The sequence below is a fragment of the Mastomys coucha genome, unplaced genomic scaffold (assembly GCF_008632895.1).
Source record: "Mastomys coucha isolate ucsf_1 unplaced genomic scaffold, UCSF_Mcou_1 pScaffold18, whole genome shotgun sequence".
Taxonomy (NCBI): domain Eukaryota; kingdom Metazoa; phylum Chordata; class Mammalia; order Rodentia; family Muridae; genus Mastomys; species Mastomys coucha.
The window spans coordinates 68285741-68298885 of NW_022196900.1; positions in this window are offsets into that span (position 1 = coordinate 68285741).

Consider the following 13145-nt stretch of genomic DNA (forward strand, 5'->3'; position numbering starts at 1 on the left):
ATACTTTCTGCACACTCTTGTCAACATCCTTAATGGACCAGGAGAAGGCTTTGTTATTTCCATGGGCCCAAGGCATTGTGGTCTTTGACACAGTTGTGTTAGTTCACAACTTACATTCACTCTGGACTTCATTAGCTCCCCACAACCTTCTTTCTTTTAAAGCACACCTTCTATCAGATGAGAGCGGTGGCTCAGGACTGTAATCCCAGCATATTGAAGGTTGAGGCAGAAGGATCAACTGTTCCAGGGCAGCCTGGGCTGCAGATACTGCAGATACCTGTTCTTTTTTTTTTTTTTTTTTTAAGCAAGCATGTTTTCAGGGCAGGCACCAGAGCTGTCCATAGCCAGGACCTACCTTTGCTTCAGAGTGGAACTCCCCCATCTTCCCATCCTATTTGTACCAGTTCTGCTGCTAGCAATCTTTCCATCCCTACTAAATCAGTCTCCCTGATTTAAGAACAAGAATCGTGGGCTACTCTTTCCCAGGGTCAGACCGCCCTGTACATCCATTTGCCATTCTATGGAGGGTCTTCCACCATCTTGCTCATTTTTCCTAACCTCAGGCACTCCGTGGCAGCCCAACTGGAAAGGTGGAATCACGCAGAATTAGCCTAAGGCAACATAATCCTGAAAAAAATGAGGAAAGTTGTATTCCCAGGTGGAATACTTCTGTCCTCTTTGCCTGGAACTAGCATCTATCAGAGAGATAGATAACTTCTGGCGAACCTGGGGGTGGGGAGAGAAAAATTAATCAGAGGCCAGAGTTGGTTAGCTTTTGGTTCTAGCTGTGGACACTGGAATATATCTGTATTTTAGCTGGAATAATGACATGGAGCTATCGATAATTTCTGAAGGTCTTTCTTCCCAACCATAGCTTGATTGCACAGCCTCCAGTGCTAATAATGTGTTACCTCAGCAATTGGTGTGTGTTGGAGGGGGAAATCTCTCAGCTTTCTGTATCTCAAAGGCTAGAAAGGTACTAGAAAGGTACACCAGCTGGTATCGGGTCCGGTGATCAAATGAAAGGGCCAAATAGCCACACGCCTTTGATCCCAGCACTTGGGAGGCAGAGGCAGGCAGATGTCTGAGTTCAAGGCCAGCCTGGTCTACAGAGTGAGTTCCAGGACAGCCAGGGCTACACAGAGAAACCCTGTCTTGAAAAACAAAAACAAAAACAAAGGGCCAAATAGAGTCAGCTCTGTGGACACATTGCTCCATTCTTTGATAAACTGTAGAAGAGAGAGTTTAGGTTTGGAATTTAGGACATCTGCCATTTACAAAATGGGTTTTTGTTATGCTTACAAGACACATTGTTCCCAGCAATTTCCATGTATTAACTCATTTATCTACCTAACACTTTAGTCAGCCTCACTTGAAGGTGACAAAAGGAGGCTCTGGTTTGCATAAGGTCACACAATTAGCAAATGGCAGATTGGGGATTCAAACTCAGGGAGTGCATCCCTAGGTCTGTGCTTTTATTCAGCACCATAGCTCTTTTCGATAAATGTGATCCCGACGCTTGGAATCCTGCCAAGGTTGTCAGGCCCAAGTCCACCTGAGAAAAATGTGATGTGGTAACAAATTGTTCAACTACTCAGACTAATCTGAGGTGATGGATACCCAGGGTGCCCCAGAGTTAGTTTCTGAGGCAACCAGATCCCACAGGCTTAAGCAAAAAATGCCTATCACTCCTTATGGCCATGTGCTGACTTTGTGTGTAGCTGCCTCTGTCGATCAATACCTGAATACCTGTCTGGCTCCAGGGCAGTGATCTGAGCAGTCTCCATGCTCCAACCATGTAACTTGATTGGCATCTTTGATTAAGAGGGAAAAAGAAAATCAATCAAACAAAACGAAAAAAACAAAACAACAACAAAAACAATTCAGTCTCTTCTCAGGGCTCCCCATATGCCTTATACATTATAAGGTTGCACAGAGTGTCATGGAAGCTGTTTTCTCTGCAGCAGCACCCATCTGCCTTAGTAGTAATTTCACACCAGAGTCTTCATAATGCCTGGGTGTTTTAGCACCTATAATCATTAGTATTAGATGTCTGTGGGAAGACCGAATCTTCTACTTCAAAAATTACTCAGGAGCCAGTTCAAAGGAGTGGGCACCCCTTCATAATCAACAGAGTCACGAGTCAAGCGTTTTTTGTGCAAGCTCTTCTACAGGCGACAGACAAACAGACCTGCTTTCGAGATGGCAGTTCCCTAGCCCTGCTCCATGACCTCATTTCTATTTCATGGAAGGCAGCCAATTCCTGCTGATTGTAGTACAGCACTCATCAATCACAGTAATAGCGCAATTAGCCACCGAGGTAGGAGCTGCATAAAATGTGTTGGTGGCAACTTGTCCCAGATTTTATCTCCCTAAACAAACCAAATGAAAGAAGTTGTTTTTTATTTTTATTTTATTTTTTTAAGATAACATTGACATTTAAGGAGGTGAAAATAGGCCAGAAGTACATAGAATCTTTTTTAAATGCACATGTACCCAAAAATACAAAGTGATTCGTGACTTCTGATTGTATCATTCGTCTGTAGCATTGTTCATTTGTACTAACAGCAGTGAGATATGGTGCAACTAGTGGAGTCAGACCCATCAAATATTAGATATGGAAAGTAGCTCAGAGAAGATCTTGTCCAGCTTCCTATTTCACAGACGAGAAGATTAAGGTTCCTTTAAATACCTGGAGAGCCCCCCCCTGAGTAATGGAGCCAGGACTAGGTCTTGGATCAGCTCAAAGAAGAAATTCACCTCTTTCAAGTACCTACTAAGGGCCTTGTGATGTTAAATATCACAGATAAAAACCAGTGACCTCTGCTTGGCAGGTAGTTATATGGTGAAACTTAGAAGATCTTATTTTAGGATCCCATTTGGCAGGGGAGGAAATGGACCTAGCACAGTACATATGCCCAAGGCAGCCCCTGGAACCATTTGAATCTACCTGTCTGAGTCAAACCCTTTCCATTTTTTTCTCACAGTGCCTCAGATAAAGAACAGATGGGGTGGGGTACCGACTAGATCTCAAGGTTTTTCAGTTGAACCCTTGCGCCCCAATTCCTTTGTGAATTTAGCTTCAAAACATAGAATAAAATAAGCATCCTGCAGGCCTGACTCTCCCAGCACTCATCGCCTGTCCCCGCTCCAAAGCTTCTTCCCTGGATACTGGGCTTCACGGGGTACCTGACAAAGTCTACTGTATGAAGTATTCATTAAGCAACTCAACGTCTAATATGTCCCTGGCAAATTAGCCACAATCCTTGCCTTCATGAAGTATGTAGCTTCCTTGTTAATCTAGACACTGTCAAACTATCCCTCAAATATAATTATAGAGCTGTAGATTGGTGGATAAATGCTTGTCTAGCATGCATGGAACACGTGATCCCTAGCATCCTATCATGATATAAACTGAACGTGAATGGCACATGGCTATAATCTTAGCAGTAGGAGGAGAAGGCAGGAGGATCAGAAGGTCAAGCTCATCCTTAGCTGCATAGGCAATGAGAGAGCATGCTAAGCCATAAGAGATCTTGTTTCAGTGAAAAAACATGTATATACATGTACATATATATATGTATATATATATATATGCACATGTGTGGGAGCATGTATATGTATGTATGTATGTGTACAAAATTCTGAGGCACTGTGACAGAAAGGCACACGATGCTATGGGAACAGGTAATTAGGAAACCTGAATCATCTTTGTAAAGCTGTTTCAGGAAAGATTGTCCAAATACCTCCACTACCCATGGACTGCGCCTTTTACATTCTTCAGTTAAGTTTTAATTTTTCAGTTACAACTTTGGTGGTTGATCGAATACAAATCTTTTAAACATTAAGAGTGGGAGGAGTACCTGTCCCAACATGATTGGCAGTTCATGGTTTAGGTGTTGTTCCTGTTTGTTTGTTTGTTTTTGAGAAACAACAAATCACTTCAAAACTTCCTGGCATCTAGGAATAGGGGCTTACACCTCTGATCTCAGCAATTAGGAGGCTGATGCAGGAGAAGTGCTACATAGGGAGTTCCAGGCCGAGTGAGGCTCTGTCTCAAACCAAAACAACAAAACAAAATCTTAATGGCTTTGGCTGAGGCAAGCTCAGTGATATAGGTAATAGAGTGATATCAAGACCCTGTGTTTGATTGATCCCTCTCTCTCTCTCTCTCTCTCTCTCTCACACACACACACACACACACACACACATATACATACACACACACACATATGCACTCTTTATGGCATAAGAGAACAAACTTTTTTTTGTGTGTGTGTACTTGTGACTCACTGTACCAGCTGAAGCTGGGTGTTTTCTGATTTTTTTTTTTTTTTTGGTGTAGGGTCCCAGCTTAAGTGACTAGGGCAGTCACCTGAGGTCCCTCTCCAGGTAGTCTCATCTTCAACAAGGCCATCCAGACTTGCCCATCAGTGGGCAGAGGCTTTCTGGGTAGCAAGAGATCACATTCTAATGCAGAAATGTCTTTCAAGCCTCTCTTTGCGGCTGCTGGCTGATTAATACCACTCACACGGCTAAGCTCTGTTTTAAGAGGTGGAGATATAATGTTACCTCTAAATGCAACCTGCGAGTCATGCATGACCCCTTTGCGTGTGTGTGTGTGTGTGTGTGTGTGTGTGTGTATCAAATGACTCTTTCATGGGTTCACATAGAAAATATTTACATTACAATTCTTAACAGTAGCAAAATTACAGTTATGAAGTAGCAACAAAAATAATTTGATGGTTGGGGGTGGGTGGGTCACCACAACATGAGGAACTGTGTTAAAGCGTCAAGCACGAGGAAGGGCTGAGAACCCCTGTTGGGAGGACATATAAAATAGTGTCAAATTTTTCAACCTAACACGTAGAATTTTTCTAAGTTATCCAAAACTAAGACTGGTGAATTTCCTGGAATCTTAAACCCAGTCTCTCTACAGCTATCCCCAAATGGAAATGTCAAAATGGCTCAGAATGGGGCAGGCATCATTTCTTAGTTATCCAAATAGTCTACTTTGGAGGAGGACACATCTAAGTAGAGAAGTCTTGATCCTTATCAAGCAGGCCACTGCTTTACTGTCCCTGAGGAAGGAACCATTCCTTGGGGCTCACTGTACAGTGGTTGGCATTCCTGATGACAAACCTGGACAACATTTAATTGGGGCTGGCTTAGGTCCAGAGGTTCAGTCCATTATTATTAAGGCAAGAAGCATGCTGGAGAAGAAGCTGAGACTTGTACATCTCATTCCGAAGCGAACCAGAAGACTGTCTTCCAGAAAGCTAGGAGGAAGGTCTCAAAGTCCACTCCCACACTTATTCCAACAAGGCCACATCTCCTAATAGTGCCATTCCCTCGGTCAAGCATATTCAAAGCACCACACTGCTCTTCCAGAGGACCCAAATTCACTTTCCAACATTCATGTTGGGCAGCTCAGTTATCTGTAACTTCATTCTCAGGGGATATGATATCATCTTCTGGCCTCTGTGAACAACCACACTTACATGTGCACACCCCACCTCCCTGAGGAACACATACACATAATTTTAAAAATCAAATAAATATTTTTAAAAAAACCAAATGAGTGAAATGTTTAATTATACTAAGGTTTCTATGTTACACACACAAAACAAGCAATCTAGAGACTTCTATTATTATAGATAGTATATTTTTTAATTTACTCTATTTCTAGTCTTGAATCTATCCTTAGCTTGATACGGGACCTCTAGTAAATAACTTTGTATTACTAGTCCACTTTTGTATCTCTCAGTTGCTCTTGAAAAAGCAGTCTGGCCTTAAGAAGTGCTACTGTTCCCTCACCCAGACTAGGAGATTCCAGCAAAACCTGCCAGTGAGACATGTGATTAAAGCACAGCCAATCAGAAAGCTTACTTAAGGTTGTTTTTAAGTTGGTGCTGTTAGCTTTCCTTCCAAGTGGCAAATATGTGAGGATGTGCAGTCTAAGACTGTGGTGGCCTGCTCTCGATTTATGTGTGAACTCTGGTCTATATTAAAAACAAACCATGAGAGAGAGAGAGAGAGAGAGAGAGAGAGAGAGAGAGAGAGAGAGAGAGAGAGAGAAGATTGAAGAGGCAAGAAAGAGAAAGAGAAAGAGAAAGAGAAAGAGAAAGAGAAAGAGAAAGAGAAAGAGAAAGAGAAAATCTAGGCTTCTAGAGATTTGGTCATCATCACATCCTTTGATTCCAGCAGACAGCTCAGAGCCCCTATCTCACCCCACCCCTACCCGCACCTCAGATTATATGTGTGAGGGTGTGCATCTGTGTCCACACACGTGGAGGCCAGAGGTTGATGCCAGGTGTCTTCCTCCATCACTCTCCTCTTTATTTTTTAAATCTCTCACTGAACCTAGCTCACCTAGCTGACCAATGAGCCCCAGCGGAGCCTCCGTCCTCCAAGGCTCTGGGTTCACAGGTGTGGACCACTGTGTCTAGCTTTTATGTGAGTGTTAGGAGATTGAACTCAGGTTCTCGTCCTTAAGGGTCAAACACTTTGCTAACTGAGCAACCTCTGCAGCCCTCAGCAGTATCCTTTGCATCAGGTTCTTACTAACTTATGACTAAAAATAAATCATTTCTTTTCTGGTTCTAGGCCCCAGCTTGAAAGTACAAATTTCTAAGTTTTACAAACTAGGTTTGGGAGATGGGGGTGGGGTTGTTGTTGAATTGGTGGAGTGCTTTTACCTAGCAGTCATGAAGCCTCCATCCACAGCACTGCAGGAATTGGGGGTAGTGGCAGAACACACCTATAACACCAGCACTAGGGAGGTGGAGGCAGGAGGATCAAGGTCGTCCTCCATTACATGCTGAATCGGAAACCGACTTTTGATATCTGAGACCCTAACAAACAAGTAACAAAACAGACCTAAGTCTTCCAAGAAATCTCACCAAGGTGAGATTCTGATTGAGACTACAATCTGAATAAGAAAATATGGCTGCCATCTCCACCACCTGTTTTCTATACCACCACCACGCCTCCATGTCCGTTTCATTCCTCAGCCATCTCAGGGACATCCACCATTGTGAGAATCCACCCCTGACCAGACTGGATGTGTAGAGTATGTCATGTGGCCTACCTACATCTATCATTTTGAAGTTGCCAAATAGCAAATCCCTAAATAGAAAATCTCAGAGAGAAGACCTGGACAGAAATGCCAATGGAGAGCAGAGCAGTCAGCAAGTCCCTGAGGAGTATGACTGGATTCCTGGCACCCTTTCGTTGCTACTGCATCCTTTCCTAGGTTCAACAATGGATTTGGATAATAGTCTATAGTATCTTGGTTAAGTGACTCCCTGTCTCTGGGCTTCAGGAGCTTGGACCAGATGGTTTTTGTGGGCCTTCTTGGCACCAGTGCACTTTGATTCCATGCCCATTTTCCGTAAGAGCTGAAAGTAGAAAAGCGAATCTTGGCAAGATCCTTTCATTATGAAAGCCTTCCTTAGCCTATAGTATGATAAAAACATGTAAGGCTCTGCAACCTTCTGTCATCCAGCCAACCTAATGGGCCTGCTTCCTGGGGCTAGGGGAACTCATGCCTGACTGACCTAGGATAGAGGTGCCTCAAGAGTAGCAAAGTAAGGGAAAAAAGTCTTTGTGGTGTTGAAATTGGAGTACAGACTCCCACGCTTGAGAAGACAGGCAGGCAGCTGTGTTTAAGAACCAGAAATACATTCCAGTTCAAGGAAGACTTAATGTATTGAGCAAAACGTGTGTGGCAGGCAGAGTTTGGAACGATCTTTCTGAGGACAACTAGAAGCCTGAAAACCAAGGGAGGAGATATCTGCATGTGGCAAATTATCTTTAAATTTCTCTAAACATCAGACCATAGGATTGGATCCAAGGAGGGGCTGTGGAAAAACAGTTAAGTATAGAGGGCTAGCAGTCTGGTAGATTCAATTCTTATCACTAGTTTTGTGAGATGTAGTTTAGTTTGTGAGCTATAGTTACTTCATATCCTTACATCTCAAATAGCAAATTCTTCTTCTTGTTCTTTTTTTTTTTTGGCAGATACATGATTGGTTTTACTTTGTAAATCTAGAAATCTAGAAGTATGTTGGAAAACGATGCAATGAATCTTTATCCCTTATCAAAATGAAGAGAGTTTATGATGGTCAGTCGGACAGTTCAGAAGTCTTTCTCTGCAAGGGGGCGGGTGGTGGTGGTGCTGAGAAATGATAAAAATAAAAGGAAGCACTGGGGCTTTGTCAGCAGGCTGGGATGTCACAGTGGGAGCAGTTCCTTCTGGCCTCTACTCACTGACCAAACGCTTTACTAAAACTCTGCTTCTGGCCTTTGTTGCCACCTCCTGGTCGCTTTCCTCTACTTCCTCCTCGCTGTCCCTGTCCCCGGAAGTTCCTGCTTCCACCCGCTGTCCTCTGAAAGCACCACAGCCGCCATGGCGCTGACCTCTGCCGCCTCGATACCCTTCTCAAATAGCAAATTCTTAAGTAAAAAAATTTTAGAGAGGAGACCTAGATAGACAATTCAGAGCTGACTTATAATTCAAAGGTTTCGCCCATTATTGTCATGGCAGGAAACAGCGAGGCATGGGGAAAGACGTGGTGCTGGAGAAGATGCTGAGAGTTCTGCATCTTGATCCAGAGGCAGCAGAAGGAGACTGTGTTCTATACTGGGTGAAGCTTGAGCCTAGGAGACCTTAAAGCCTATCCCACAGTGACACACTTCCTTCAACAAAGCCACACTTCCTAACAGTGCCACTCCTAGTGGGCCATTCAATCACATGAGTCTGTGATGAGTCTGTGGGGGCCATTCCTATTCAAAACACCACAAGTGACTAAATGAGAATGAGAATAAAAGGCTTAGTGCAAAATGTGGTACAGAGGTGCCAAGTGTGTGATGCTGACCACACCATGCCATCCCAGGTGTGTGATGCTGACTACTGGTGCTATCCCAGTCAGGCAGTGACGGGGAGATGAATTTAATTTCAAATCTAATGTTGTATCTTTGTAAGAGCACCAAGGACCATAGTCTAGTGAGGACTGATGAGAGCACCATATGTGAAGGGAAAACATAGGAAGTGGAGCTTGGAGTAGGAAGGAGAGCCTGGAATTAGATCATGGTCAGGGGAGAAGAATCCAATCAGGAGAGGGAAGAATCAGGAACATGGCTCTAAACAGCTGTTTTGTATGACATTGTTGGACTTCCTAAAGGGCAGAGCCACCACTGCACGGAATGGTGCAACAAACATATCCTCTTTTAAGTGAGTGAGAGAGTTCAGCAGGTAAAAGCACTTGTAATAGAAGCCTAATTATGTGAGTTCAATTCTAGGAACCCATGTTTAAAAAATTATAAAATAACGCCAGGCAGTGGTGGCGCAAGCCTTTAATCCCAGCACTTGGGAGGCAGAGGCAGGTGAATTTCTGAGTTTGAGACCAGCCTGGTCTACAGAGTGAGTTCCAGGACAGCCAGGGCTATACAGAGAAACCCTGTCTTGAAAAAAACAAAAAAATAAAAAATTTAAAAAAAAATTATAAAATAAAAATGCATAATATCTGGCCTCAACAGAACAAAATAAAAAGTAAGGGCTTACATATTCTGTAAGGTTGAGGAGGGAGTATTTGCCCTACAACAAAAACTGAGCAAATTCCTCATGGAACCCATTTCCAATGATTCCCTCCACCCTCTTCCTGCCACCCTCCAAAACTCCCAATACATAGTTTGGCTATAGGAACCAAATTAGAACTGTCAGGGTCTATATATCTTGTCATTGGTTGACTTCAGAGAAGTACCTTGAAGGTAAAAGAAAAGAAAGAAAGGAAGAAAGAAAGAAAGAAAGAAAGAAGAAAAGAAAGAAGAAAAGAGAGAAGAAAGAGAGAAGAGAAAGAGAGAAAGAAGAGGAGGAAGAAGAGAAGGAGGAGGAGAAGAAGAAGGAGGAGGAGGAGGAGGAGGAGGAGGAGGAGAAAGAAAAGAAGAAGAAGAGGAAGAAGAAGAAGGAGGAGGAGGAAGAGGAGGAGGAGGAGGAGGAAAAGAAGAAGAAGAAGAAGAGGAAGAGGAAGAGGAAGAGGAAGAAGAAAATTAGAAGAAGGGGAAGGGAAAGGAGGAAGGGGAAGAAGAAGAGGAGGAGGAGGAATAAAAATCGGCAGAAGCAGCACTATGTTCTGGAGGTTGAGTGAGAAAAGCAGTGAGCAGAGCAGAGAAGACAGGAGACACCATAGTCACTACAGTTAGAATAGATCACACACACACACACACACACACACACACACACACACACGCACACACGCACACACGCACACACGCACGCACGCAAACTTACAAAGTGCCTGGTATACTTTGATACCCAAGCCCTGATGGTCTTTGACACAACCTTCTGGAGGCTTTTTGAGTCCTGTACTCAAATGAGGAAAACAGGTCTGTATCCATGAAGCAAACCTAACTCAAGACAGAACGAAGGTAGTAAAGTGCTTGAGTGGTTTCGGTCCAAGACAGAGTCTCCCCCATAATAGCTAGCCCTATCCTGAACTGTCTATTGGGTAGAACTGGAAAGGACAGGCATCATATCATGTATGTTTTACATCTGTGCTTCCTCTGTGCTCATGGGGAAAAAGGGGAACACATTCCCCTTACCATCCTCAAAATTAAATAAATCCCCAGGCAGAATTGAGTGACTGAGGTTTCCTCATATCACAGAACCAGGGCCACCCTAGTCACAGAGAGATGTCACCTCACCTAGAAGCATGTTGTCTTCAATTCCCCTGATTGTCACTGTTAATTTATTCATCCAGGGACCAGGCTGGTCTTGTGCCAGCTTCGGAGATCCATCACAACAGGCTGAGCAGAATTTCTCAGGAGGAGCAATTAGCAAAAACTGGAATTGTCCCTGTATAGAAACAAGCAGAGAAAGGAATATTAGCCCTCAGATCTTTATGCATTAGATACTAGCTAAGCAGATGTTTACTGCTTTTCAAATTCTGTGCTCTGTGCTCTCTGCAGGCCTGCACCTTGCCTGGGCAGCACAGGAGAGCTGGCCCTGGATATGGGGATTTGGAGGTGAGCTGTGCCCAAGGACGTGTGCACAAGAGAGCTGGTCCTTCCTCTTGCTTGCTGGGTGGTAGTGCAGACAAGGGAGAGACACCTTCCTCCTTTCCCTCTTCCCTCACCCGATCTAAGGCAGATGTGAGAGCCAGCCCCAGAATTAAGAGAGTGGGAGAACTGGTCAAGTCCCTCACTGGCTGCAGCACTTGGAAGAGCAGGTACCTCATCTGGACAGCACAGTAGAGCTGGTCCTGGTGGCGGGGGTTGTAGGTGAGCCAGCCTCAAGAGTATGAGAGTTGGTAGACTGACCATCTCTGTTATCTCTCAGGCCCAGATCCAGGGTTCCATTGGCCCACCCAACATCTACTCCATTGATGAACTGCTGGAGTGCATAAATGGGCCTATTCTACAGGATCTCCATGACACATGGCAACAACAGGATATCTGAGAGGGATCCCAGTGAGATTCCAGTATTGGTAGAGTAGCAGAAACCAGAGGCCAATGGGTCATTGCAATGACATTTACAAGCAAAGAAGTGTGGATAAAAGAGAGCTTCTATGACGAGATTTTTTTTTCTCTGTTGGGGAGGTTGCAATGAGGAGGAGATAAGTGGGACTGGGGAACATGATATAAAAATCACAAAGAACAAATAAAAAGTTTTTAAAAATAGTTTTTAAAAATCTGTGTTCTGTATACTGTCATTTCTCTTCAGTGAACATGACTGTATAATATCACACAGTATTCTTAGTTTGTACAGATATAAAGACATACAGTGGCATACACAGTATGGAAACAGGGGCTTCCATTTGTAAATGTCTATGGATGGTATCTATTTGTTTGTCGGACAGAGGATGGATCAGCAGTTAAGAGTCACTCACTTGCTCCTCTGGCAAAGGATCCCAGTTTGGTTCCCAGCACCCAAGTAGGACAGCTTACATCCTCACGCAACTCTGGCTCTAGGAGATCTGATGCCCTTTTATAGCCTTGGAGAGTACCCACACATAAGTGCACATACATTCTAGAAGACACACACACACACACACACACAAATAAATAAATAAATAAATCTTTAAAAGACGTTTGGGAGGAGACTCTGTCCTTCTTCAGACACCCTGAAAGGGAATTATGGAAGTAGGCTTGGTACAGTGTGACACAAGAAGATCTTGATGGACTCTGAAAGGGGTGTTGGTAGTCGGGGTAGGCTACAACAACCAGGAAAGGTTCCATGATGCAAGAACACTTGCAGAGCCAGTCAGGATGCTGCTTATAACCAGTGCTGTTGAGCAGAGGAGGTAGAGAGTAAGGATCAGCGTCTGCCTCCAGCAGCCTAGATAGATCAGTATTAGCCTAGATTCACAGAGGAGACTCAGGTCAGGAAAGGTGGTGGAGTTTACAGGAAAGTGAAGCAAAACCACAGAACTGGTCACTTCAGAAAAATGTGGAAGGTGCTTTCTACTTACCCATCAGCCACCTGCTTTTCATTCACTTGTGTTACAAGTCTAAGCAGTCATCGGATTCATTCCAATCGGATGGAGTTTCTTTAACTTGGTTAATGCCTCCTCACTAAGTAGACCTTGGTCAACCATCTGGACATGGGGCTCTAGAAGGATTGAATAGAGGCAATGGAAGCACTGGATACTGCATTCAGTAACAATTCTTTCAATTAGAGCCCAGAGAGATGCCTCAATGTTAAAGTAAATGCCACCATGCCCAATGATGTGAGTTCAATCCTTGGAACCTACAAGGTGAAAGAAGAGAACTGACTCCTAAGAGTTGCTCTTTGACCTCTATGTGCACTGTGGTATGTGTGTCCACACACATATGTATGCACACAAACAAATGTAATACAACTTTTCTATTTTAAAAAGATAATTAAAAAAGCTGGGGGCGGGGCGGTGCACACCTTTAATCCCAGCACTTGGGAAGCAAAGGCAGGCAGATCTCTGTGAGTTAGAGGCCAGCCTGGTCTACAGAACAAGTTCCAGGACAGCTAAGGCTACACACACACAAAAAAAAACTGTCTCAAAAAAACTAAACCAAACCAAACCAAAACAACAAAAATAATAAAATAACAATAAAAGGATAATTTTTAATTACAAGAGATATAAAAATACATGTTTACCAATCACAACAGA